Source organism: Eurosta solidaginis, unplaced genomic scaffold, assembly GCF_040869045.1.
Source record: "Eurosta solidaginis isolate ZX-2024a unplaced genomic scaffold, ASM4086904v1 ctg00001243.1, whole genome shotgun sequence".
Classification (NCBI taxonomy): Eukaryota; Metazoa; Arthropoda; class Insecta; order Diptera; family Tephritidae; genus Eurosta; species Eurosta solidaginis.
In genome coordinates, this window is record NW_027137106.1 from 135,581 (window position 1) to 159,313 (window position 23,733).

The following is a 23,733-nucleotide window of genomic DNA, read 5'->3' on the forward strand; positions in this document are numbered from 1 at the left end:
AGACGGCGAAATGGATCCGCAGATAGAGGCGCTGTAATATCGACGCAACGGGAGACCGGACTATTCGGGAATCCAATGCTGGAATTGCCAGGCAATGGGCCACTCATACATATACTGTGAGGAACCCATTAAGCATCCTTTTTGTTTTAGATGTGGGTATAATGGTGTATTTACTCCTAAATGCCCTAGGGACCATCGCAGGCAGGGAAACCTGTACCCGAGCGAGAAGGCGGGGAACCTCGTTCGGCTTCATAGCTCCCACACCACCCGGTGCTCGAGGGGTCGTCCCGTGCACCGAACCAGAGGGTGAATCTCTACATGGAGGTGGTGAGCTTCCGAGGTGCAGTAGTACCCTGGCAGAAGAAACCTCAAACGTGATAATAACTTACCCTAACAGTACGTACAATTCGAATAGTTCTGAATCCGAGAGTCAAACATCCTCATCCGCGATGGGCGAGCCGATCAAGATTCTGCGACGCCAGCACAGGGATGTCGCTTGCCAAACGCAATTTTCACCAAACCTAGAAGAAAGGGAACATAGGTATCAACCAATAAGACATACTATTTTTGAACAATACCCGGTATTGGACAATATTTTGAAGTGCAGGAAGAGATACCACAGGAGAGTACAGGAGCGTAGACTGCTGCAAGCCAACACGTTAACGCTTACAGAGGATAAAAGGCCTCTCGTCAAGGCTAAAATTAAAGATAGTTTTATTGTAGGGTTGTTGGACTCGGGAGCCAACGTCTTCATCTTAGGAAAAAATGGATTCGAATTCCTAGAGGATAACGGCTTCGATTATCAGCCCTTACATGCATTCGTATATACCGCGGGTGGCGGCAAACAAAAAATTTTAGGCTCAGTGTCTCTACCGGTCACCTTCAAGAATACCACAAAGGTTATTCGTTTTTACCTTGTTCCTTCACTTCACCAAGAAGCCTACTTCGGGGTAGATTTTTGGAGAGCATTTGCGTTAGCTCCCGAAATATTCCCAAGCGTAGAGCGCATAGAGATCAGACTCGAAAAGGAAGAAGAACTTAACCTCCATGAATTGTCACCAGCCCGGAAACTAGAATTGCAAAGGCAAACATTTCCCTATTTCGCCGCCGAGGCAAGCCGAAGCTTTTAGCGAACTAGACAGGTTACTCGAATTAGGAGTTATAGAAGAATCAAACTCTCCGTGGTGTAGTCGTGTAGTACTGGTCCGAAAACCAGGTAAAGTTAGGCTGTGCATAGATTCGAAGAAGGTCAACGCGGTGACGAAGAACGACTCATATCCCCTGCCTCATATCAACGGCTTATTGAGCAGACTGAAAGATATGCATTTTATTAGTGGCATTGATCTGAAGGACGCGTTCTTCCAGGTCAAATTGACAGAGTCCTCCAAGGAAAAAACAGCATTCGCAGTTCCGGGGAGGCCTCTGAACCACTTCAAGGTAATGCCATTTGGTCTGTGCAATGGACCGCAGACTATCAGTAAGCTGATGGACAAGGCAATCCCTTCGCGTCTGCGAGAGAACGTCTTTGTCTACCTGGACGACCTGATGGTATGTAGCACTAATTTTGAAGATCACCTGAAATTGCTAGCGGAAGAGGCCAAATGTTTGAGAGACGCAGGTCGTACGCAGCAGAAGAATAATGATACATTTAAATTCTTTAAGTGTGGAAAGCCAGGGCATATTGCGCGTTATTGCAACACCAACCCTAACAGTTCCAACAATGTGGGTGGTCGTAAACGCAGAGCAGAAGGAGATGAGCTAATCTCCAAGACCACTCAATCGTTAAACTAAATCGAGTCAGCCGCAAGGGGCGACAGCTGGCTCTCGAAATTGAATGCCCCATAACCTCTATCTCGCAGATTGGATAAATATCGAGCAATCTTACTGTTGGAGGACATGTGGATGGAAAGGAACGTTTACTGACTGTAGATACGGGTGGACATCATTCCATCATTCGAGCGGATTTAGTCAATTAAAAGATAAGACCATTGCTTGGAGCAAGATTACGTACAGCCACGGTAGAGGACACCCAGGTAATTGGAGAAGTAGAATGTGAAGTAGCAATTGGGAAAGTCACGGTTTTATACAATTTTATAGTGGCAGATATTGTTGATGAAATCATTATTTAAGTGGACTTCTTAATCAACCAAGGCATGAAGATTGATATGCAAAGCAAGACGATGCGATATAAGAACATGGATGTGCCACTTAATTTCGGCTACGAGAGAGGCTACAGCAGTAAACTAGTGCTGGTTGATGAGAGTCAGCAAATACCACCAAAATCCGAAGCAGTCATCTGGGCAAAGGTTAATGGAGATTATGGGACAAGCAAATTGTGGGTTGTCGAAGCAGCAAACAAATCAGCACTGAACATACTTGTAGGAAAAATCCTGGCTATGACAAAACAAGATGGACGTATTCCGGTAAGAGTACTCAATAATTTCAAGTCACCATTCAATTTGACCAAAGGATCTATTTTGGGAAGATGCCAAGAGGTTGAAGTAGTTATTAACTGTGAACAGCTCCGTTTCATCTAGTAATACTGATCTTTCAAATTACATCATGGACGGCATGGACGCAGAGGGCTAGAGGAAGCCTATCAGAGTAAGGCAAAACAACTGCTGCTAAAATACGCGAATATATTTGACCAGGATGGTTCCAAACCAGGCCGCACCAATGTTGTGAAACACCAAATTGACACTGGAGACGCGAAGCCGATACGTCAAGCTCCTCGTAGTGTTCCACTGGCGAAGCGGGAACTTGTGAGTCAATTCGTACAGGAAATGAGCGACAGCGGCGTCATCGAACCATCAGCTAGTCCATGGAGCTCACCGGTAGTACTTGTAAAGAAGAAGGATGGAAAAATGAGGTTTTGTGTGGACTAACGGAAGTTGAATGACGTTAAGAAAAAGGATAGCTACCCATTGCCAAGAATTGATGACACTCTGGACTCGCTATCTAGTCAGAAATGGTTTTCCACACTGGACTTGAAAAGCGGCTATTGGCAAGTTGAGCGAGATATCGCCATAAAGGTGGACCAGGGGTGACTCTAGAATGTGTTTGTACGATATGGGTATCAAATTAAAGGTATTAATGAGGGTTTTAAAAGGGAGTGGCCCTTAGGTGTATATGTGAAGGCGTTTTCGAGATATCGACCAAAATGTGGACCAGGGTGATCCAGAACATCATCTGTCGGGTACCGCTAATTTATTTATATATGTAATACCACGAAGAGTGTTCCTTCCAAGATTCCAAGGGCTTTTGGTTTCGCCCTGCAAAACTTTTTCCTTTTCTTCTACTTAATATGGTAGGTGTCACAAACATTTTAACAAGTTTTTTTCTAAAGTTATATTTTGCGTCAATAAACCAATACAATTACCATGTTTCATCCCTTTTTTCGTATTTGGTATATAATTATGGAATTTTTTTCTTTTTTCGTAATATTCGATATCGAAAAAGTGAGCGTGGTCATAGTCGGATTTCGGCCATTTTTTACACCAATATAAAGTGAGTTCAGATAAGTACGTGAACTGAGTTTAGTAAAGATATATCGATTTTTGCTCAAGTTATCGTGTTAACGGCCGAGCGGAAGGACAGACGGTCGACTGTGTATAAAAACTGGGCGCGGCTTCAACCGATTTCGCCCTTTTTCACAGAAAACAGTTATTGTCCTAGAATCTAAGCCTCTACCAAATTTCACAAGGATTGGTAAATTTTTGTTCGACTTATGGCATTAAAAGCATCCTAGACAAATTAAATGAAAAAGGGCGGAGCCACGCCCATTTTGAAATTTTCTTTTATTTTTGTATTTTATTGCATTGAATGTTGACATAATATACTTTTATACTGTAAAGATATTAACTTTTCTTTTAAAATTTGAATTTAAAAAAATTTTTAAAAAGTGGGCGCGGTCGTTCTCCGATTTTGCTAATTTTTATTGAGCAGACATATAATAATAAGAGTAACGTTACTGCCAAATTTCGTCATGATATCTTCAACGACTGCCAAATTACAGCTTGCAAAACTTTCAAATTACCTTCTTTTAAAAGTGGGCGGTGCCACACCCATTGTCCAAAATTTTACTAGTTTTCTATTCTGCGTCATAAATACAACTCAACTACCAAGTGTCATCGCTTAATCCGTATTTGGTAATGAATTATCGCACTTTTTCGACTTTTCGAAATTTTCGATATCGAAAAAGTGGGCGTGGTTATTGCCCGATGTCGTTCATTTTAAATAGCGATCTGAGATGAGTGCCCAGAAATCTACATACAAAATTTCATCAAGATGTCTCAAAATTTACTCAAGTTATCGTGTTAACGGACAGACGGACGGACGGACGGACGGACGGACATGGCTCAATCGAATTTTTTTTCGATACTGATGATTTTGATATATGGAAGTCTATATCTATCTCGAACCCTTTATACCTGTACAACCAACCGTTATCCAATCAAAGTTAATATACTCTGTGAGCTTTGCTCAACTGAGTACAAAAAAGTTATGTAATAAGAACTATATTAAAAACTTGTATGTAGATTAGAATGTGCCTCATATCAACCATATACATAAATATATATTGCAGTTGTGCTATCATATGCTTATTCGTTTTTAGCCCATCACATCACATTATGTTGTAAGTTTTTAAAACTTGGGTTTTAATTGTTTTTGTTTTTGAGTTTTTTAATGAAATTCATAGTTTTATCTTTAATTTTGTGTACTCTTGTTGAGCGCTAAGAATTCTAATAGATGAACTGAATTTGAAAAACTTATAATAAAAATTTTAATTTTAAAATATTAGAAAAATTTTATAAATTTAAGAAATGAAAAAAATCGAGAAATTAAACAATATAAATTTGAGAAATTTCTGTTTGTTTGTTTAAAATCTAGCCTCGTTTCTAATTCACCTATGTTTAACACATAGTTTATGAATACATCTTAATACATATGTACATATATGCATATAAAAAAACCGAATATAATTCCTTTGCAAGATTTAGCTTGTCGCCACTTTGCAATAGTTATTATGGTAATTTCGCTTATTTAATTTCAATATAAAACCATGAATAATGCAATTTGTCACAGTTTTCGAAAACATTGAATATTAAGCCAGAGTTTAGCTTTGTTAAATTATTTAATTTTTCTTATCGTTTCAAATTGGCTTATACAAATACACAAGCATAGTAGTAGACACAGAAAAATATACATAAATAGAAATTTCATTGAAAAATTTTTCAGAAATCTTACTTAAAGATCGCAACCCATTTTTTTTGAGTGTATATGCAAGTGAATATTTGTAGAAAGTTTATTTTAATTTCACAATCGTTAATGCTGCCATATTATAAATGCGTGCCTTCTGACAGGACTTCATACAATAGTATACATAACGCACGACCCACAAGCAAAAGGCAAAGTATCAGCGCCCACATATGCGTACGCTTTTTAAAGCAAAAAAAAAAAAAACGGACTCACCCAGTGTCTGGTACTTACATAGCCGGCCAGAGTGCGTACCGTGGGCCTCTGCCGGCGTGGTTACTGATGAGGTTGTCGTTCTTGTTGTTGCTGGTTATTCCTCTGTGTTTGTTGCTTTTGCGGTTGTTTAACATTTATTTGTTGAGTTCTCGTATTCGTTGCTCCTACGCCACCTACTCCTATTGTTGGCGTATTGTTATTACACTTGTTATTATTAAGATGACTGTTGTGCACAAGGCATTAGTGGAAATTGTGTTTGGCTGCGACTACTACTATTGCTGTTGCGCTTCCCAAGGCAGTCGGTTCTATGTACCGGAGCGACTCGGGATTTTTCCCGACCAAGGACTGTCATTTCAGTGTGACCCCATTTAATTTGTTTCGTCCCTCCCACAAATTGTCATCCTCCCAGCAGCTCCTTGCAGCAGGACTGCTCCATACTCTCTTACTCCGGGAAGGCATCGAATACAATCCGGGTCCGTCTCCTGACCCCGGTCCTGAGAAATGGTTTTGCTGCATTTGCCGGAAAAGAATCTTTTTAGGACGGTCATACTCTGTTCAGTGTGTCTCGTGCAAGGGATGGTTGCATCGGACATGTTGTTCTGGGCTTGATCCCAAAACCCGACGTCCACGTAACTTTTATAGATCTTTTGTGCCTCCTTGCTGTTCACGCCCAAGGGCGTCCCGTGGTCTACGCCTAAGCGTCCCCAACTACCTTCCAGCAGCCCCGCTGCTCAGCTAGCCACAACAAATACCCGCTGCTGCTCGCGCCCCACGGCGCCAACAACTCAAACAGCTGACACCATTCATAACTACTACCTTCGTAGTAGAGTTGGTAGCAATGCTGAGCATCAGCCTCTGCCCCCGTCTTCTCCCCCCTCTTTTCCGGCTAAATTTGCGGAACTTTTTGCTGCTGCGGTTTGTTGTATCTGATGAAATTGCTGTTGCAATGGCTGTAATAATAAATTATTTGGCCCTTCTGCGTCAACTGCTTCTTCCGTGTTACTATCTCATTGTTGTAAATGTGTATCTACTTTTGTTGACTTTTCTAAGACAATTTCGCCAAACGATTGCAATGGCATCATACGCTATGCAAGAGTTGAGAAAAAGCTAATGCTTCTGTTCTCCTTTCTTTTCTAAGTAAGTGGGCCGCAAGAAATATGGATGCTACTAGAGCTCCTCTCTCTTGAAACTCTTGGTAGTATTTGCTAATTTCTTACCATTTTCGAGAGCATTTGTAAAGCGTCGCACCGCTCTTGGTAGACTTTGCGTAAAGCTTCTTTGGCTGTTAGCTGCTATGAGTTTTTATCTTCCAGAACCTCATTACGCAGCGCACTATCTCGCACATTCTTTTTCCGGAAACCGTGGGTTTCTCGTTTTTTTTTTGCTAGTGATCGCCTATCTTTTTCTTGTCATTTTTCGATACTTTCCCATTGCAACTTTTAGGTCCCATCACTAGTCACTAGGCGTGTTCGCACGCCGACTCTCTCAAGTAGACCGTAACCGTAGACCATAACAGCAGAACGTAACAAACCAGCTTCGCTTTGAAGACCTGACGATGAAGCGAACAGGAAACCGGATCATCTGCGGGAAGCCACTGCCAGGAACCTCCGATGCCGATCAACGTGGGGCCCAACTCAACCCTGAGTTAAGAGTCTGAAAGTCCTACTACGAAGCTAGCCGGGCAACATAGGTCCATCAAAAAAAAGTTAAGTCAAATTTGGAATTAATTCTGTTTCCTAGTTTAAAAGGGCTTTGCGGCAATTAGACATTTGTTATGGAGAACTCGTCAAAACTACGAAAGATGTTTTGTAGTGGTTATCGCCCCCACAGAAAGGCAAAACAAAAAAAAAGGTGTAGACATTTTGATAAGGAGAACTCGTCCAAACTCCGAAAGGCTAGTCCGAACTAAGCATGGACTGCCAGGGTGTTCACGGTCCTCGGTGGGTACGCGTGTGAACATCCTATGAGGTCAGTGCTCGGGGAGGATACTGGGCGAGATGTTCGCGACCGCCAAAATGCCCAGACAAAAAAAAAAAGGTCCAATTGGTAGGTATATAAAAAAAAATCAAATTGTAGTTTGGCAAAAAAAAATGTTCTTGTTGGTTCATTGTGGACGAATATCCGAAGCGTGGTCCTCGAGATTATACAGTGCATTGCCTATTTTTCGGAGCACGCGACACTTAAGGTATTTTGGCAAGAATTTGGCGTTAATGCCCTGTTTGAAGTTACTTAAGGCAAAGTTTTTCCGAAAAATTTACTGACCTTCCTTGTAGTTGACTTGTCTAGGGCGCTTGTTATAGGTGTTTATCCCCCTATCTTTTGCTTGATCTAAATTCCTGCGAATTTTTTCACGAATATTGGTCAACTTGTCAGCTCTGCTTACTATCGTAACTTGGTCTTCCCGAAGGCTGCCGAAAATTCTCTAAAATTTTGTTCGATGAGGCATGTTGAACCATATTTTGGCCATATAATGCAAAGTATGGAGAGCACTGAATCGCCGTATGAAAATCACTTCTCAAAACTGATAAAATCTCGGGTATATGTTTATCCCAATCAGTATGGTCAGGTTTATCTTTCAGGAAAATCCTAATCATCCAAACAATTTCTCTATTAACGCGCTCGGATGCGTTTACCTGAGGAGAATATAACCACGTCCTCACGTGCGTCACCCCGTAATTTGCTAAGAATTGGTTCATTTCCTTCGAGATAAACTGTTTACCATTGTCACTATGAAAAAACTCAGGGACCCCTACAGCTGGAAAAATTTCTGAAGCGAAGTAATTTATAACGTTTACAGTGGTGGCTCTCTGCATGGGCTTTAGCCAAACGTATTTTGAAAGATGGTCTAATACTATAAAAATAAATTCGTTTCGCCGCTTAGATCTCGAATACGGTCCTAGAAAGTCGCAATATTATCGCTGAAATGGCCTTTCGGATTCAAAGGTATTCCCTATAGGTGGTCCCGATTGCTGATTGGTGGGTTTTACAGCTTTGCAGGTGTCACAACTCTGGACGTAGTCCCTGACGTCCTTAGCTTGCTGCGGCCAGAAGTACTTCTGCCTAACACATTCTAAGGTTTTCTGCCACCCGCCATGGTAACTCCGGTCAGCGTCATGTGCCAATCTCACTGCTTCCTCAGTCAACCCTTTTGGCAACCAAAAACGCCACAGCGAGTCTTCTTCCCCTTCCACCCCCTTAGGAAATTTAACTCTTTTGAAAATTACCCCGTCCACAACTCGTAAATCCGGAAGCGATTGCTCGTTTTCGGTGACGGTCCGAATCAAATCGAGATATTCGTTACTGCTGAATTCGGGAGAGACTAAATTTATTTCACCGGGTGTGGTAGTGAAACTCAACTCATCGGCATCAAACCGCGAAAGCGCATCGGGTACTACATTCAGGGTGCCTTTACGATGTTCCATTTTAAAATCGTATCTTTCCAGTAGGAGCGACCACCTCGCCAACCTCCCGCTCAAGTCCTTTTGTGTCATTAACCACTTGAGACTGGAGTGGTCCGTGATAATCCGAAACGGTAATCCCTCAACATAGGGTCGGAAACGCTTCACGCTGATTATGGCGGCGAGACATTCCAGCTCGGTTACCGTATAATTGCTTTGAGCATTATTCAGCTTTTTCGACAAGAACGCGATTGGATGCTCAGCGCCCTCATCATCGACCTGGAACAACACTCCGCCAACACCTATTTTGGAAGCGTCGCATTGTATTACAAATTCCTTGGAAAAGTCTTGTTGGGCCAAGACAGGAGCAGAACTCAAGGCTACTTTTAGTTTTTCGTAGGCCTCTATAGCTTCGGAGGTAAGCTTGAACAGGCCTGATGACTTACGGAGACAGTCGGTCAAGGGACCTGCCAAGTCAGCAAAATTGGTAATAAACGCCCTGTGCCAATTCGCCATGCCCACAAACCTACGCACCTGCTGAGGGGATTTAGGGATCGGAAAGTTTTGCATTGCTTCTATTTTTCCCGGATCCACTTTCAAACACCCGCTGCCTATCAAGTACCCTAAGTATCGTATTTCATTCTGACACAATTTACTTTTCTTTACATTTATTGTCAGTACCCTTCAATACTTCCAAAATTGCGTCTATCCATTCTGGCCTTTCCACTTCCACGCGATGAGCTTTTGTACTCTGGCTTACTCAAAAGTGAGGCTGTTTCCTGAGTTAGTGCATGCGACACCGTTTCAGCAAATGTTAATTTTGAATTCGCATATGTAGCCCGCTTCGTTTCCACATCGCGTATGCCATTTATGAAACTCTGTATTTTTACCCTTTCAGTGTATTCTACGGGTGCGTCCGCACTTGCAGGATGAGCCAATCTTTCAATATCTGAAGCAAACCCCTACAATGTCTCATTTGCTTTTTGGTAGCGGTTTTGCATCTCAAATTGGAATATCTGTTTTCTATGCTCACTTCCATAACGTCGTTCTACAGCAGCCATCAATGCTTCATAACTGTTCCGTTCGTCTCTGGAATCGTCTGTAAGATTTCCGCTGCAGGCCCTTTCAAAGCCATAAACAGTGCAGCAACTTTATCTTCCGCATTCCAGTTGTTCACTGCTGCGGCATTTTCAAACTGTAGCTTGAAGACCTGGAAAGGAACAGAACCGTCAAAGGATGGAGTTTTTCCTTCGTATTACTCGCTGAAGCAGCTGGGCGATTTAATTGCAACTCCTATATACGAACTCTCAAAGCATCCACCTCTTCGATTTTTTCCTCAAACTGCGTTATTTTCTCGTCCATACGCGCTTCGAGTTTTGATGATATACGCGCCTCTTGCGCTTCGAGTTGTACTGTTATGCGAGCCTCTTGTTGTTTCCGTTGTGTTTCCACCTTTGATGTTATATGTGTCTCCTGTTCTTCAAGTTGAAATGACAGTTGAGATGTCATGTTGGTGGATATTTGTAATGACATTTCGGACATTTGTGCCGATTTTGCAGCCAATATCATGTTCAGGTCTGTGTTCGCCATTGTCTGCCCATTTTTGTTGCTTCCTCGCCATCAAGATGCAAGTCATACTCTTCCAAGTCAATTCCTTCTAATTCCATTGCCTGTCGTAGTCGTTCCTGAAGTTCTAGTTTAATGCCGGTTGTATTCAATCTACGGCTCTCCAACTCCTTCTTCAGTTGCTGGATCTTCAATTCACTTAACTTTGGCATGTCCAACAATTCCTCCAATTGTAACGATTTTACTGCAAATCCTTTTATTTGCAACCTTCTGCTAAGTTCGAATCACTTAAACTGTTGAATAAATAACTCCAATATTGAATAATGGAAAAATGGCCTTTATTAAAGTACTTCACAATAACACTTATACTTTGCAAGTAGCTTGCTTAATAACCAAACTGACTGACCAATTGTGGTGTGTCGCAAACTCGGCAACGGAGTGGAGGCACCACAATTGCGTTTGGTTTAAATTTAAAATGAAAAGAAAAAAAAGAGGCGAGATATATTCCTCGTTATAATAATTCCTTTATTATAGTGCAAAATTTGAACAATAATTACCTTTTTATAATAAAATGTGGCGGGGCTCCTCGGACGGTGTTGTAGTTCGCTCAGTGTTGTAGATCGCTGGAAAAGTAGACGGTTGCCTTGTCGAGGACAACCGTTGAACCGTGGAAAAAGTCTCCGGTTTTAAGGGGAAGCTTCCCCACATAGTTGTACCGGCATGCATGTATATGTGTACGGACAATATAACCCTACCCATGTACACCCATACATGCATGTGGGCGAACTAGTCGTCGATAATATGGTGCTATTAGGGTGGCGCAAATTAATAAGAATTTAGGCGTCGGGCCTAAACATGCCGGCCCCCTTGCGATACGCAACAGCCAAGACTCCGCCCGAGCGTCCCGACCACGATTTATCTTAAAACTAGATTCTAAAATTAACGGTGTGCGCCGGATGGCGCGACGGCATCCTCCTTGCCTTCGCCATGACCTAGAGCTAGGACGATAAGAAAAATTAATGAAACCGTATGATATATTTCTTGCCATTCATATAAAACTTCATTTATTTCGGGAAAATACAATACACATGTATAAGCTTATCATCAGCTAACTAACTCTAAATAGCCATTGAGGAATATCAGATCGGGTGGGTCCCGGAGAGTACCCATCCGAAGATCGTGCTTTGCGCGAGCAGCGATCCGAAGGATGGTGGCAATGTGCCCGACGTCATGATTTCGGCGTAGACGTCGCCGCCTAGGACGAGGCGAATTGGGGTGACGCATAAAAGTGGGGGTCCGCAAGACGGATGTGCTCGTAAGGAGCCGCGACGTTGGGGTCGACGTTGTACGTTGGACTGACGCGCCTGAACTCGTGGACGCAGACTGCGTGAGTCGTCACCGTCTTACTCTGCCCATGTTTGCCTCTAAAACGAATAAAACAGCCGGTTTCGCCGTCGGCGTTGGTTGTCGGCAGTGCTAACTCTCGCGCCAGCCTGCGGTCGATCGTTGTGCGGGGGGAACATGCGTCGATCGTGCGTAGGTGGGCGGAACGGCCGTGATTCCGCTCCACTTTTTCCTCGTCGTTCGTGTGCTAATAGGGGTCGGAACGGCCGTGAGTCCGATCCCCTAGTGTCGGAATTTACTACATGGGAGCCCGCTCCACTCCCGGATGGCAGTTGTGGTTCTTCTGCAAAGGCAGACTCGGACGCGTGGAGAGACAGCGCCTCATCCGTCGTCCCGTCGTTCACCTCTTCCATCGTAGGCATCCACTCATAACCTTCTCTCTCTTCTTCCATGACTAGCTGGTACCAGCTCTTCGGCGGCTCTGGCTCGGACGACAAGTCCTCCATGGAAAGGTGCAGCATGGTATGATGATTGCTACCACATCTTCGGCACCTTCCTTTGCTAGTGCAGTCTTTGGCACGATGTACCATTGAAAGACACTTTTGGCAGTACTTGGCCTTTATAATTTCGCGCAGTCGTTGCAGCGGCGACTTCGCGCGGTATATCGGGCATGACCTGATTGGGTGTTTCGCGTCGCATAAGTGGCACGGCTTTGGGTAACGAGCGGCCTGGCGCTCAGTCCTCCTTCTTAGCGAAGAGTAGCGCGTCATTCTATTGAGAGTATGGAAGAAAATAAAGGAAACTCGTTAAGTTGTTATGACTGTGTCACGCTTTCGGTGGCGAGTAAGCCCCAATTCTATTATCGGCGCTTATGAAATTTCGCGCGTGAGCAGGGTGAAAACATGTCTAAATGCCTACGAGAATATATTCATCTCGCGTACGTTATGTGCGTTGCTTCTTTCCCCGCACGTTATGTGCCTGGGTCATTAGTGCCTTATTCTGTTTAGTTTTGTGTCATCCGGTAGCGCTTCAGCTAGTCAGGCATACTAGTGCTGCCGAAAAATTGACATTTAAGTTGCTTGGTACTCACATTTTGGTACCGAACCGGGTAGAGAGTGTATAATGTGGGATCTTGCGAGTCATTGTTATTTGTGTTGTTGGTGCTAAAAACCAACAACTTTCCTGCCGGCCACAGAGAAAAAAAATGTTTGGTCAGCAAAATTTTGTGCTATATAAAAAAAAAAATAAAAAATCTTCGTTTTTGACGAGGTGAAAAATTTGTCGAATGAACCATTCTTTTGTATTGCCCTTCGATTATTTGTTCAACTTTTCCCCAATTACGCTTGTAGTCCTGTTTTATTGATGGTCTTTACTAAAAGGCACGGTTCCCAAAGTGTAGTTGGCTCCGATACCGATTTGCCAGAAACGGGTTTTTGGGTACCCGTTTACATCTTTTTATGCGTCTCTAATACAATGTACATTTAAAAACTCTGCATATATGTACACACGTTGGTAGAAGTATATGGGCAGTCAGTGCACGGACTTTACCGCATTGGTAGATTGACCAACCTTTTTGACCAATTTTTCATTTTCTACTACTTCTACTACTTCTGCCACCAAGACTTAGATTCTGCCAATATTTCTGTATTTTCGCGCTGAAAACGTATACTGCGATCATTTTAAAGTGTCTAATCTAACATTGATCGTTCGACTCATGGCGCCGTTGCTCCATTCTTTCGGTTTTACGCGTGGTTGAATACGGTGGTGAATAGGGAGACGGAAAACATAAAATAATAATGGTAAGTAAATTTGGATATTTTGACCTAATTTATTAATGATAAATATTTCTTCTATTTCATCGTATTAATTCTTTTAATTTTAGGTTGATGATGTATTCGACGACGATTCAACTCCAGGTACTGGTGTAGCACCAATTCCTGGGTTTTATGTTGATTGCTACTCCAAGGATTTACATCTATGAAACGGGAGTTATGATCGCAGACCACTTGTACATGAATAGCCAAATTGCTATGCCGACATTTGTAAGCCTTTTCTTGTTATATATCTATTTTGTATAGTCTAATATGAAAGCAATCCATAATTCCTACAACATTTGGTATGGTATAACGTGAATGAAAAACCCTGTTTGATACCCCCGGTTTCACTGCTATTTGAAAGAAATACAATAAAATCAGGACTGATAACATTTACTATTGTCTGGCATATTTGAGGTCCGCAAAATAGCAGTGTTTTTTTTTTCTGACCACACTTTAAAGCATTCAAAGGAATTAATACCTCTATATGGCCATGCGTTAAAAAGGATAGATAATGCGACCAGCACCCGTAAATCAAAAGGCAACGACTTAGTGTCCACTTCAGGACGATAATATGTGTGTAGATAAAGCGTGAGTAGAGAGTCCTGGAGGAGTAGCTTATCCATGTTGAAGGAACGTTTGAAAAATTCATTTGGAATATTGAAGACATTTGGTAAGCCACGTAATTCCTTGCGTCCCACAAATCTAACTACTTCTTTGTGACACAATTTAGGCTGAGTTGGTTCAACGAAATCGACCATCCAACCAACTGCACTGTTTGTCCTGCAATTGTTGGGTTGTTAGTCCAGCGTAAAGGCAAGTCGCCAAATCCATTTTTTTTTTTTTTTATGTTTTCAGTTAACGTATATTTCCGTACGGGAGGTTTTTACTTTTGTATAATTTTGCATTAATTAATACAAGTGAAAATTGTGTTCGAACATGCAAGCTTGTATTGTACCTAATCACGGAATTGTTTGTATTGCTAGCCACAGTAACACAAATGTACTATGGTACCATACCAGATGTTGGGGGTGCGACCTGGTGAAGGTGTTTTTACTCTGTGCGGAACCCGTGTTTTTCCAAATAAAGGCCCAAGTATTGGACAGTAAGTTTTTAAAGTCAAATCGTCACAGCACTGTCGGCATAATATTTCAAAGTGTTAAAAGCGGGCAGAAGGTGCTAGTTTCAAACCACACAACTAAATTTTTGAGCATTAAAGAATTGATTCAGTAACTTTAGGCAGGATGCGTATTTGGATTCATAAAATTTAAAAATTATATCACGCAACTGTGGCTACAACTCAAGAAATAACTTAAATGAGCTAGATGAAATAACATTCTTCTGCAATTCTTGTCGATCGAATGTGGCTAATGCGCATAGACCACCATACATAGCAACATTGTTTTGTGATAGTATCTCTGGACATCCGCAGTGAGCGAAGCCCGCTTGTAAAAATTTCTTAGCCTGCGATTTATATTTCTTTTTGTCTACAATTCTGCCAGACCGGCAGCGCATTTGAAACGTGTTGCGACTGCCAGGTTAGCTTCCTTTAGTCGCTCCATGAACTCAGGTATGCTTTCTGCTTTGTTGATGTAACTGAGAACATGTGCCCAGTTTTGTAAATATACCGATACCTTGATCACATTGAGACGCGTATTGATAACAGGTTTGCCACTGGTGCAATAGTCGCGTGCTCGCGAATAACATTTTAAGGCATTGGTTAAAATCTCCACAACTCAAATAATGATCACCCAAATCATCATGACCACGTCGTATGCTCTCTTTAATTTGATTTATAATTTATTTAAATCAGAGTTTAATTCTCCAAATTGAATGCGGCTTGTTTACTTTTTGTTTCAACCCAATTGCTATCGAATGCAGGCAAGTCCAATGCATCGGCAGCAACGCCACCTGCAGCAGCACCAGCTTGCGCTGCCGACTGCGCTGCCACGTCGGGTAGGAGCTTGCCCGGAGCTACTTGCACCATTAGCATTTAACTCTGTTAACTTTTTCCGGGTCGAAGGACCACGATTGATACATACTACTATATAGGCATTCATGACATGCTTTATTGCCAGCTTGAGAGCCTCGACACGTAGTAATGGACATACATCAACCACAAATTTTAAACGATATAAGGTCGCTAATCCCGTATACGAATTCGCATATACTGCAAGATCGAGCGATGGATTCTCCACAGTTAGCTGGTGCTCCTCATTGTTATCAATGGGGGCGTCCACTTACATCGGTTCGATAGCATTCTGCGCTAGTTGTACCGGCATCAGTGACATATTATTTAACGTATTTATTGAATTAATGTTGCTTAGTCTACACAAATAAGACGAATTAAAATTTTCCAACTTTTATCACAACCGATGCCTGAATTTTGCCAATCGTTTTCACACGAAAATTCATCGACATATGTCAAAGTATAGCTCATGTTCCTCAGCTGGCCAAAAAGTGGTTCCCGTACACATTTTCCTGACTGCTTGGGAAAGTTAAAACAGTTTTAAGAGCCGTGTAAATATAAGAATTTTTTCCAAGTTGCAGGCCGAAAAGTAGTGGTTTTCATTATAAAAAAAAATTATTTTACACAGAAGTATTAATCTTCCTCTACTCATACGCAATTAGCTCTCTGCGACTGGCGTGCTAGCTTGTTGTTTTCTAATTGCGAACGTTTTAAAAATGTAGTCGCCACCTTAATAATACTCCCATGAACCGATGCAGGATTCCTCTATTTACTTCTACGTTCAATTAAGCCAGCTAAATGTTCAGAGCGCGTTGGTAATGAATCAATTTGTAACGGTTGTGTGCCCCTGACTACATGCCCTCATTTGGAATCACTTTTAGCACTCAAACGAGCATTACGTATTAAATTCACAATCCAACATTCTGCCTCACTTGCTTTCATGTTCAATTTATCTGCAAGCCTTCTAATTGTTTTACATTGATGAATACGACAGACAGTCTCGAATGTCATTAGACGTTCATCTTCGACGAATTCATTTAAACAAGCAACAATGAAGAAATCATTTAAAATAACCGTTTGGCATTCATTTAATTTTAAACGTGCAATTTCGAAGTCAAAGTTTACATACAAACACTTCCACAATTCGGTGATAGGATCACGATAAGTATAAGATTCTTGTTGTATAACTTTGATTAGGTCTTTAAGTGCGTTTCGGCGCATGCGATTTATTATGACTGCGGTGGTTAAATAGCGCATAATGTGTGGGCACATTGTTTGTATGGCATTAAGAGAGAGCGGCTTATACAGGAACATGTCAATTATTAGACCACGTCCTTTTTCAAGATGTTTCCGGTAAAGGTAACCCCTTTTCTTCCAGGGAATTGTAGTAGACACTTATCTTTGGGAGTATATTAGTAGCCATAAGAAATTTGTAAATGCCAATACTTCACCTTCTGCTAAATACTTCGTAAATTGATAAAAGTCACGTCGGGTTGGTCATTCTTTCAGAAATTGTTTGAAGAATGCCATACGTTAGACTTTTATTCAAAAAATGCACTATGTTGCCATTTCGTCTTAGAACTTTAGATTCCTACCTTGACTTTAACAGAAGAGGCAAGCTTTTGTGCTGTCCTGCTATACAGGGAGTATTCACCCTTTTAATCTGAAATTTCGGAAAGTTCTTGTCCGTCAAGTATTTATGGAAGCGTTCGAGAGGTTAGTGTTCCGGTTCGAGAATGTGCAAAACCACATGACTCTTTATCGATTCACAAAACATTGACCAGAAAATCAAGACTCTCTTCCTAAACCTGTTGGCATTTATAAGTTTATTATTATTATCATATTTTGTAAAGGGATATGAATACATATTTAAATATGGCTGTCCCTATTCCTTGGACAAAAACTTTTGTTGGCCTCATGCCTTTGGCTGAGTGCATCTGCTTTCTGGGGCAGACCGTGGGTCTGTATTAGGGTTCTGGTATCATCGCTGGGGGAAGCGAGTGAATTTGGGGATTTTCTTGTTCAGGGGGAAATATAATTTTGGCCGGGGGGTTGGTTTGAAAATTGTAAATAAAATAGGGCGAAGGCCTGTATGTTCTTTGGCAGATAGCGGGTCTGCTTTAGGGCTTCTGGTTGGCCTCGTTCCGGGTGAACGAGGGCTGGGGTTGATTTTTTGGAAAATGTAAAGAGGTTGATTTTTTTTGATTTTTTTGAAAAGAGGTATGAATCGGAACGGAAGGATTGTTAAAATGAACTCGTGGTCCTCTCACAAACGATCTCCGTAGGAAGAAGGATCAGTTTGACCAAAGGTCGTCTGACTTGACCCTTCTCGGTTATGAGGCCGACTACACGTACTCGGTTATCTTCGCCGGGGTGTACGTTGACGACTCTACCTAACCTCCATTCGTTGGGAGATAAATTGTCCTCTTTGAGGACAGCGAGATCTCCCACTTTTATATTTTCCTTGGGATGCTTCCACTTCACTCGTTTTTGGAGTTCGGATAAATATTCGGTTTTCCATCGCCGGCAGAAGGTTTGATGGAGGACCTTGAGCTTCTGCCATCTATTTAGCATGGAGGCAGGGCTTTCGTTCGCATCCGGTTCTGGCGGCGCCAGAAGATGGCTGCCCGTGAGGAAATGTCCTGGGGTTAGTGGCTCCAGGTCCGTTGGGTCATTGGACGCCGGGCTGAGAGGCCGTGAATTTAGGCATGCCTCGATCCGGCACAAAAGGGTTTGGAACTCCTCCATGGTATATTTATGGAGAAAAGCGACCTTTTTGAAGTGGCTTTTGAAGCTCTTCACTCCCGCTTCCCACAGGCCGCCCATATGCGGAGCGCCCGCGGGAATAAAATGCCAAGTTAATGCTTGATGGCTATACTTGGAGACTGTTTTGTCTCGGCTTTCTGCCAGGAAGGCTTTGAATTCCGATCGCAGGGATCGGAAGCTCCGACAAAGTTCGTACCATTGTCGGAGTAGATGTTTTTTGGACATCCTCTTCTCGCGATAAAACGCGAAAAGGCTGCGAGGAAGCATGGGGTGGTCAGGTCACTAGTGGACTCTAGGTGGATGGCCTTAGTGGAGAAACAAACAAATAGGCATACGTAGCCTTTGGACAGTCGACATCCCCTACCGCGGTAGCTTTTTATGTCGAAAGGCCCCGCGAAATCTACCCCGGTATTGGTGAACGCGCGAGTAAAAGTAGTACGTTCGCAGGGAAGGGTACCCATAAGTTGGGACTGCGCCTGCTTCCTGTGAATAATGCAGGTTTTGCAATTGTGGATGATGGCTCTGATCATTGTCTTGACCTTCGGAATCGGCGGAGCATAAATTGGTTCTCGCCATGAAGGGAATCATGATGAATCATCATGGCTGCAAGGCGAGACAGCCTGCAATTTTAAGGCAAGATGATCGGATGACGCTCGTTGTACGACATGTCTTTTGAGGCCCCTAGACGCCCCCCTGTTCTGATAATATCATCTTTGTCGATGTATGGGTTGAGTGACAGGATTTCACTTTTCCGATCAATAGGTTCCCTATTTTTTAATTGCAAGTATTCTGTACCGTAGAATATTTTCTGACATACTTTTATTAGTGCTTGAGTCGTTGCCTTAATCTCATCGGCTGAGATTGTGCTCGACTTTTCGTGGCATACCGTTTTTGTTTTAGGATGCGTTCTTTTTATAAATCTCCTAACGTAGGATAGGACTCTTAGAGCTCGTGGCAAGTCTGAAAAACGATCGAGTATATCTTCTTGTTCAGCCTGTGTGACGGCATGCGACTGTGCTTTCACTTTCTTCTCCTCATATGATGTATGGTAGTCCGTTTCCTGTACTGGCCATTGGATCTTGTCCTCTTGTAACCAAGATGGTCCCTGCCACCACAACGAGTTGTTGAATAATTCACCCGCTGGTAGGCCTCTGCTTCCTAAATCCGCTGGATTTGATTCTGAATCCACATGTAGCCAGTCCTTGCTTCCGACCATGTCGATGATCTTCGTGATGCGGTGTGCGACGAAGGTTGACCAGGAACAAGGCGGTTTCCGTAGCCATGCGAGGACAATGCTGGAATCAGTCCATAGATGAATGGTGATGGGTCCTAATTTGACGCTCCTACAGATTGAGTCAATCATCTCTGCGAGCAATACTGCACCGCAAAGTTCCAGACGTGGGAGGGAGATTGTCTTCACTGGTGCGACTCTGGTTTTTGCCATAAGTAGGTGTGTATAAACATTATTCTCCTTTTTGACGCGCATGTACACGGCTGCTGCATATGCTTTCTCCGACGCGTCACAGAAGCCGTGGATTTCAACCTCGTCTTCTGGTGAGAATTGTACCCAACGTGGTATTCGAATCCTATCTATTTCCGGGTAATCTTGGGTGAAGGTTTTCCACCACTCTAATGTCGTTGGTGAGACTGGCTCGTCCCACCCTGTACCTTCTAACCAAATGTTTTGCATAATTATTTTTGCCACTATGACCATTGGGGCAAGCCACCCTAACGGGTCAAAGAGTTTGGCAATAACTGACAGGATCTCTCTTTTTGTTGGCATGTTAGGGTTGTCTAGTGATCCCGCTTTGAAATAAAATAAGTCAGCATGTGCGTTCCACCTTATACCTAATGCTTTCACTGTGCTGGTGTCTTCAAAGGCTAAGAAGTCCTCGCTGAGCAGATCCGATTTCGGGATGTCTTTGAGAACCTCCTCCGAGTTTGATGTCCACTTTCGTAATGGGAACCCTGCCGAATGTAAAACCTGTCGAATTTCGTTTCTTGCCATAATGGTGGAGGTGAGGTTGTGTCCTCCTGCGAGGACGTCATCTACATACATACATTCCCGGAGTATGTTTGATGCTGTGGGATGGGAACTTTGTACATAGTCAGCCAACTGTAAAAGCGTTCTTATAGCAAGATAAGGGGCACAATTAACTCCGAAAGTTACCGTTTTTAATTCGTAGATTCCTATTGATTCGTTCATGTCTTTTCGAAAAATAATTCGCTGAAATTTGGTATGATTATCGTTCATCCAAATCTGCCTATACATTTTTCCTATATCACTGTTGAAGACGTACCGATAAAGTCTCCAACGAATGATGAGAGTCGGGAGATCTGCTTGGAGTACCGGGCCTGGGAGCAAAACGTCGTTCAGACTTGTACCATTAGCAGTCGGACTTGAAGCGTTGAAAACGACCCGGACGTTAGTAGTTGTGCTTTCCGCCTTTACCACGGCATGATGGGGCAGGAAATAATTATCAGGGTCATCTGGTGCGACTGTGCCCTTAATTTTGTGCATATGTCCAAGCGTCTGGTATTCTGAAAGTACCCTTGTGTATTCATTCCCTAACTCCGGATTTTTCGTTAACCGCGTTTCATTTCGATAGAATTGCGAGCATGCGCGTTTAAGGGACCCTGCTAATTTTCGTTCTTCCGGGTATTCCTGTCTAAATGGGAGTGAAACGACATATCTTCCATTCTCATTTCTCTTTGTGGTTTCTCTATATAATTTTTCACAATATCTGTCATCGTCGCTAGGGCTTTTAATTTTCGGTACATTTTCCAACTCCCAAAAGGCTTTTAGTTGGTTGTCCAACGCGACCTCGTTGTAAAATGACACGATGCTCTTCGTTGGATTCGGTGTTTCAATACGACCGGTTAGTATCCAACCGAACACTGTCTCTTGGGCCAGAAGTGTATTAAGTACATTCTTTTTTAGACCGCTTAGTATAATTTGGGGATATATATCGCCACCAAGTATGAGGTCTACATCTTCATTGACGTAGAACCTCTTGTGTGCCAAAACTAAGTCTGGGAACGCCTGCATCGTCATTGTTTCGATATGGCACGATGGCAGATTCCCAGTTAGTTTGGCTAAAATTAGAACAGGTGTAGTCAAGCTAAAGCATGTGTCCACTGGTGAACGTAGCTCGATGGTGGATGCCTCTTTAACTTGAGCAGATACTGCGTTGGTGATGCCTGAAACTTGGGCATGCATTTTCCTTGCCGGCAAATTGATTCTGCGTTTTAGTCTTTCTGTCATGAAAGAGCATTCAGACCCTGAATCAATTAATGCCCGCGCGGAGAAGTCGGTACCCTTATGATGAATGTGTACGCGAGCAGTTCCTAATAGCACGCCTGTGCTGGAATTAGCATGACAGAATTTTACATTCTGGTTCGCAGAAGAATTTGGTTGCCCCGATTCCTGTCTTCTTTGTGCTTGTGCTGAAGTCGACGGGATATTATCCGCGTCTTTGAATGGATTGCGACTCGTAGGTTGCTGAACTGTATCCGCATGCAGGAGCGTGTGGTGACGAGAGTGGCATTTGGCACAGTTGTACGAACTGGTGCACCTCGTCACTGTATGTCCTGGGGATAAGCAGTTCAGGCATCCCCCGTGGATTTGATGAAGTTGATTCTCTCCACTGGGGTCAGATCACAGAATCGGGGACAGTTCCGTAACCTGTGTTCCGCTTTGCACATTTTACAAAAAACCCTTGATGTCGATTTTGAGGTCGGTTTTGATACCTTCGTTTGGAAGGCACCAAGTCTTTTTATGGGGGTTTCGGTTGGATGCCGAGTATTTGATGGCTTTTGGCCCTTTTGGGCGTTAGTGCCAGTGAAGCTAGACACTGTTTCCAGTGTCTGAATCCTATTTGATAAAAATTTGTCCATATCTTCCCATTTAGATATGTCCATTTTATGGTCTATGCTTTGTTCCCATAGAGCCAGGGTACTTTCCGGTAACTTTGTCGAACACAAATAAGTTAGTATTGCATCCCAATTGGATGTGTCGATTTTGTGACACCTGAGGGACGATAGACAATTGTTTATATCGCTATGTAATTTCTTTAACGCGCTCCCACACTCACTCTCTACTTTCTTTAAATTAAAAAGAATTTGCAATTGCGTGCTGACTAATATACGCTTTAACCAAATTTTATTTTAAATTCTTCTGTGCGTAAACTTGGTGTTCTTCTTTAATGAAGCTAAGAGGAGCTTTCGTACAAACAGTTTCCTAATATAAATGTGTCAGGTGAAACCTTTTGTAAAGCTGGAATATAAGTATTACCAGTCCCTCCCGCTGTGCAACGATTTGGGAACTGAGAGTTCTCCACCGCCACATAATGATATTTTCATAAATATGTCCCTGAAGCCTACGTTGTATGGCTGCGGGACTGCGGAAAAGCTCTTACATTAAAACAAGACCTAAAATACAGTCTCCGTTAAAACAGCCAATGGCTCAACATTTGCTTGCACATTAGACAGTAAGTATAAGGGGGTTTCGATAATTGTATATTAGGTTATTACTTTTACCAACAAAACTCATTATTTCTCAACTGTGCATAATTGCAGTTTGGTTCAGTTGGCCTGCCAAGCTGTTCGGTGCTTGTGGTAGACCAGTGCCCAAACACAAGAGGATATGGGTGAACGCGAATTAAATCGTCTACTCCAGTCGGACTCTGGAATGGATCAGTAGATTACAAGAAAATCTGTAACAAGGAGGCACGCTCACCACTTGATACTCCGAAGCAGAGGCCCAACGAGCTGTTGTCGCAAATCAGCAGCATATGTCAGGATTGCTGGCATAAATAAGAATTGGAAGGATATGCATGCAGAGCTTGGGTTGCAAATACGTTCGAGACATTTTGTATAGTTTTCAAGGTAAATTAAAAATTTGTTTTCCTCAAGTTATTTGTTCGGAACTGTTGAGAAATTTTTTTTCTTTTTGACTGCTTATTTCAGTGAGAGGTGATTGGCATATGGTACATAGCATGGCGTGTGATGGCTGAAATGTGGACACACAATTGCATGTGCTTTCCCGACGTGAATTGGATTCAAAGGTAAATGAAAACTGTCCGTGCTGTTTAGGTGTCACCGGTTTGGGTTTAATAAAGTTATATATTGTGACCAATGGTTGTCCCTTCTACCGTTTCTTCAGTGCTGATACCTTAACGTTAGGGCAGTTAAGGTGGGGAAAAAGGGGAATTGTGTTTAGTTGCTATTGTAGGTGTTGGTCATTGCCTCGAATGAACACTGGTACTTTGCGTTAACCATGTAGTCTTTGTGTGAAGAAAATATATCGTTTACGGCCTCCTAATCCCCATTTAATGTAACAGATTCCTCCCAATGTACCTCGTATTAGTACGTCAAAATTCGTTACCGTTGTTAATGGAGAACT

At 42.6% G+C, this 23,733-nt stretch overlaps 2 pseudogenes; both read right to left on the reverse strand.

Annotated features, from left to right (window-relative positions):
• Positions 1-14,779: 14,779 nt before the first annotated feature.
• Positions 14,780-15,957, reverse strand: LOC137236165 (COP9 signalosome complex subunit 1b-like; annotated as a pseudogene).
• A 371-nt stretch (positions 15,958-16,328) lies between these two features.
• On the reverse strand, positions 16,329-19,545 carry LOC137236166 (eukaryotic translation initiation factor 3 subunit E-like; annotated as a pseudogene).
• Positions 19,546-23,733: the final 4,188 nt, after the last annotated feature.